The sequence below is a fragment of the Vicia villosa genome, linkage group LG3 (assembly GCF_029867415.1).
Source record: "Vicia villosa cultivar HV-30 ecotype Madison, WI linkage group LG3, Vvil1.0, whole genome shotgun sequence".
Taxonomy (NCBI): domain Eukaryota; kingdom Viridiplantae; phylum Streptophyta; class Magnoliopsida; order Fabales; family Fabaceae; genus Vicia; species Vicia villosa.
The window spans coordinates 65224616-65229707 of NC_081182.1; positions in this window are offsets into that span (position 1 = coordinate 65224616).

Here is a 5092-nt window from a genome sequence, read left to right on the forward strand (position 1 = left end):
TCATTCTTTTATTTCTTTGGATTGTGCTAAGAGGTTGAATTTAGAAATATCTGAAATAAATGGAAGCATGGTTATTGATACTCCAGCGTCGGGTTCAGTAACTACTTCCTCTGCATGCTTGAATTGTCCGATTGACATTTTTGGTAGAGAATTCGGGATGGACTTAGTGTGCCTTCTGTTGAAACAACTCGATGTAATCTTGGGAATGAACTGGTTAGAATTTAACCGTGTTCACATCAACTGTTTTTCGAAGATAGTAATCTTTCCTGAAGGAGTTAATTCTGATGATCTGGAAATGACAGCTAGACAGGTGGATGAAGCTATCAAGAATGGTGCAACGGTGTTTATGTTGTTTGCATTGGCGAATTCGAAGGAAAGAGTAGTGAGTAGCGAGCTACCAGTGGTATGTGATTTTCCAGAAGTTTTTCCGGAAGAAGTGAATGAATTACCACCAGAAAGAGAAGTAGAGTTTTCCATTGAATTGATTCCGGGAACTAGTGCAGTGTCGATGGTACCGTATCGTATGTCACCGTCTGAGTTGACTGAACTGAAGAAGCAATTGGAAGAGTTACTTGAGAAGAAATTCATCCGTCCTAGTATTTCTCCGTGGGGTGCGCCTGTGTTGTTAGTAAAGAAGAAAGAAGGTTCAATGAGGTTGTGTGTGGATTACAGACAATTGAACAAGGTTACTATCAAGAATCGGTATCCATTGTCGAGGATTGATGATTTGATGGATCAGCTGGTTGGGGCGCGTGTGTTTAGTAAGATTGATCTGAGATCTGGGTATCACCAAATTCGTGTGAAAGACGATGATATTCAGAAGACTGCTTTCAGAACAAGGTATTGGCATTATGAGTATTCGGTAATGCCGTTTGGGGTTACTAATGCACCTGGTGTATTTATGGAGTATATGAATAGGATATTTCATCCTTATCTCGATAAGTTCGTTGTGGTGTTTATAGAGGATATCCTAATATATTCTAAGAGTGAGGAAGAACATGCGGAACATCTCAGAACTGTGTTGGAGTTGTTAAAAGAGAAGCAACTTTTTGCCAAACTATCGAAGTGTGAATTTTGGTTGGAAGAGGTCAGTTTTCTGGGACACGTAATTTCTAAGAATGGTACTGCTGTTGATCCTACAAAGATAGAAACGGTATCCCAGTAGGAAGCTCTGAAGTCAGTGTCGGAGATTCGTAGTTTTCTTGGTCTTGCAGGTTACTACAGAAAGTTCATTGAGGGATTTTCAAAGTTAGAATTACCGTTAACCAAATTAACCAGAAAGGGACAGGCTTTTATTTGGGATGTAAAATGTGAGGAAGGATTCCAAGAACTGAAGAAGAGGTTGACTAGTGCTCCTATTTTGATTTTGCCGAATCCGACAAAATCATTTGTGGTTTATTGTGATGCTTCGTTATGGGTTTAGGTGGTGTATTGATGCAGAATCAACAAGTGGTCGCTTATGCATCAAGACAACTCAAAGTGCATGAAAGGAATTATCCGACTCATGATTTAGAGTTGGCAGCAGTGGTTTTTGTTTTCAAGTTGTGGCGACATTATCTGTATGGTTCGAGATTTGAGGTGTTCAGTGATCATAAGAGTCTGAAATATCTCTTTGACCAGAAAGAACTGAATATGAGGCAGAGAAGGTGGTTAGAATTCCTCAAAGATTATGAGTTTAGTTTGAATTACCATCCGGGTAAGGCAAACGTGGTTGCTGATGCTTTAAGTAGGAAGACTTTGCATATGTCTATGCTAATGGTGAAAGAATTGGATTTGATTGAACAATTCAGAGACTTGAGTTTGGTATGTGAAGGTACTCCTACTAGTGTTAGGTTGGGTATGCTGAAGCTGACCAGTGGTATTCTTGAAGAGATCAGAGAGGGTCAGAAGGCTGATGTCGAGTTAGTTGACAAGTTGACTTTGATTAACCAAGACAAGGGCGGTGAATTCAGAGTTGACGAGAATGGGTTACTGAGGTTTGGTGACAGAGTTTGTGTTCCTAATGTTGCTGAACTTCGAAGAAGTATTTTAGAAGAAGGACACCGTAGTGGATTAAGTATTCATCCTGGTGCTACCAAGATGTATCATGATTTGAGAAAGCTGTTTTGGTGGCCTGGAATGAAGAAAGAAATTGCTGAGTTTGTGTATTTTTGTTTGACGTGTTAGAAGTCAAAGGTTGAACATCAGAAGCCATCTAGATTTATGCAACCGATGTTTATTCCTGAGTGGAAATGGGATAGCATATCGATGGATTTTGTTTCGGGTCTGCCGAGAACCGTTAAGAATTGTGAAGCTATCTGGGTTGTGGTGGACAGGTTGACGAAGTCTGCACATTTTATACCGGTAAGAATGGATTATCCAATGGAAAAGCTGGCTCAATTGTATATTGAGAAGATAGTCAGTCTACATGTATTCCTTCGAGTATCGTGTCAGACAGAGATCCGAGATTTACGTCTAAGTTCTGGGAAGGTTTGCAGAAGGCTTTGGGTACTAAGATGAGATTGAGTTCTGCTTATCATCCACAGACGGATGGACAGACTGAGAGGACAATTCAGTCGTTAGAAGATTTGTTACGTGCTTGTGTGTTGGAAAATTGAGGTACTTGGGATAGTTATCTGCCTTTGATTTAATTTACCTACAACAACAGTTTTCATTCGAGTATAGGTATGGCTCCGTTTGAGGCATTGTATGGTAGGAGATGTAGAACTCCATTATGTTGGTACGAAGCTGGTGAGAGTGCTGTGATTGGACCAGAAATTGTACAACAGACTACAGAGAAGATTAAGATGATTCAAGAGAAGATGAAAGCTTCTCAAAGTCGTCAGAAGAGTTATTATGATAAAAGGAGGAAGACACTTGAGTCAAGAGGGAGATCATGTGTTTATGAAGGTTACTCCTATGACGGGTATTGGTCGAGCTTTGAAGTCAAAGAAGTTGACTCCGCGTTTTATTGGACCATTCCAAATTTCTGAAAGAGTGGGAGAAGTGGCATATCGTATTTCTTTACCGCCGATGCTTGCCAACTTGCATGATGTATTCCATGTGTCGCAACTAAGGAAATATATTTCGGATCCGTCCCACGTGATCCAAGTGGATGATGTGCAAGTTAAAGACAACTTAACGGTTGAAACGTTACCTGTGAGGATCGAAGATAGAAGAATGAAGCAATTGCGGGGCAAGGAAATAGCTTTAGTCAGAGTAGCTTGGGGAGGACCAGCTGATGGAAACGTCACCTTGGAGTTAGAAAGCCAGATGAAAGATTCCTATCCGGAACTCTTTGCTTGAGGTATGTTTTCGAGGACGAAAACTCTTTTAGTGGGGGAGAGTTGTAACATCCGTATAATTTTAATATTAATTTAATTTGGAATATTGAATTAATAATTAGAATTATTAAGAATTTTATGGAAAATAATGGTTTATGGCATTTGGGCCATTGTAAGGAAATAGTAAAGAAGGGGGTGTGATATAGTAAAGTTTTTACTAACCTTAATATTATCATTTTTCATAAAATAATAAAGGATTGGGGAAAAGAAAGAACGTGAAAGAACAGAAGTTTTGGGAACGAAGAACGTGAAGGAGAACTGAAGAGGGAGAGACCAAAGATCAAGAATTTGGCTAAGGTAAGGCGGGACTTATCTGATTATCATCTATTATCGGGTTAGGGGTTGATAATACTGAATAGATGTATAATTCGGGTCGATTGAGTCATATGATAGGTTTAGGGATTGAGTCAAATTGTATGATGTTTGACCCCTATGTTTGAATCCATGATGTCTGCGTTGTTATGGTCTCAATTGATGTGTAATTGGTGTATTATGAGGTGTATTTTATGTTGTTTGTGCATTCCATTTCCCTAGGTTCGTACTGGTATGAATTGGGTGAGTTTGGAGTGTGTAGAATGCTGTTTTATGCAGGTTGGGGTTTCTGAAATTACCGGTTCGCGCCGCATACATAGGGTGCGCCGCGAACAGGAGGGCAGAATGCCAGGTAGTTGTGATACGCACAGGTCGCGCCGCGTACCCGTGTTGGCGCCGCGAAGGCGTAACTTTTTCTCGCTTCGCGCCGCGTGCAGATGTTTGTGCCGCGAATAGCTTGGCAGAGAGCCAAGGATTTTTGGGACGCTCAATTCGCGCCGTGAACTAAGATGGCGCCGCGTGCGGTTGACGTTTTGAGATATTTTAAAAGTTCAAAGATGCATAACTTTTTAACTGTTGGTCCGTTTGATGTGTCGTTTCGAGCTAAACGAATCTTATAGAATAATCTATATGATGATGATTAATTGGTTTTAGAATGATGAAAATACATGTATGCTATTTCTTATTGATGATGAAGATTGGTGCAAATACGCGTATGTTTTCTATATGATGATGGAATTGTGATTGAATGATGTTGATATATATGAACATACTTGATGATGATGATGATGATATTGATGATGATAATGATGATGATGGTATAAGTATGTTGTATATTTTGCATTCATTCATGTTCATTGATGATACTGTATCCATGATGATGTGTTGGATCAGTGAAGGGCATGATTCCCATGTGTGGAATCTGTGTTGGCAGGGCCGTATCTTGATGATGTTGGATCGGTCATGGGTTATTCCCATTTGATGATGTTGGTACCACATGCATAGTGTCAGTTCATGCATATGCATAACTTATAACATGATTGGATGTATTCCAGTGTTGTAAATGTTGATGATGTGTTGATTGTTGTTGACTTGTTTTGAATGTCTGTTTATGAAACAATTGGGTGGATGATACAACTGTGATGTGTTATTGCTTTATAACCTTATAACATTTGTTAATTATGATGAGACTCACCCTTACATGTTGTCATTTTCAGATTGAGGATAGCGGCTGTTCGACTCGGTGAGGATTAGCTCATGAGTCAGTGTTTTAGTTAGCGCCAGATGTCATGCTCTGGTAGTTGTAACACTGGGGACGCGATTATTTAGAGTTTATGATTATGACTCTAGTTATGTTTTGATGTTTTGAAGGATAAGTTTTAAGGATGTTAAACTTAGTCCGTTGAATAAATTTCCGCTGTGTTAACATGAAACATTTTAATTATGATGATTACCCC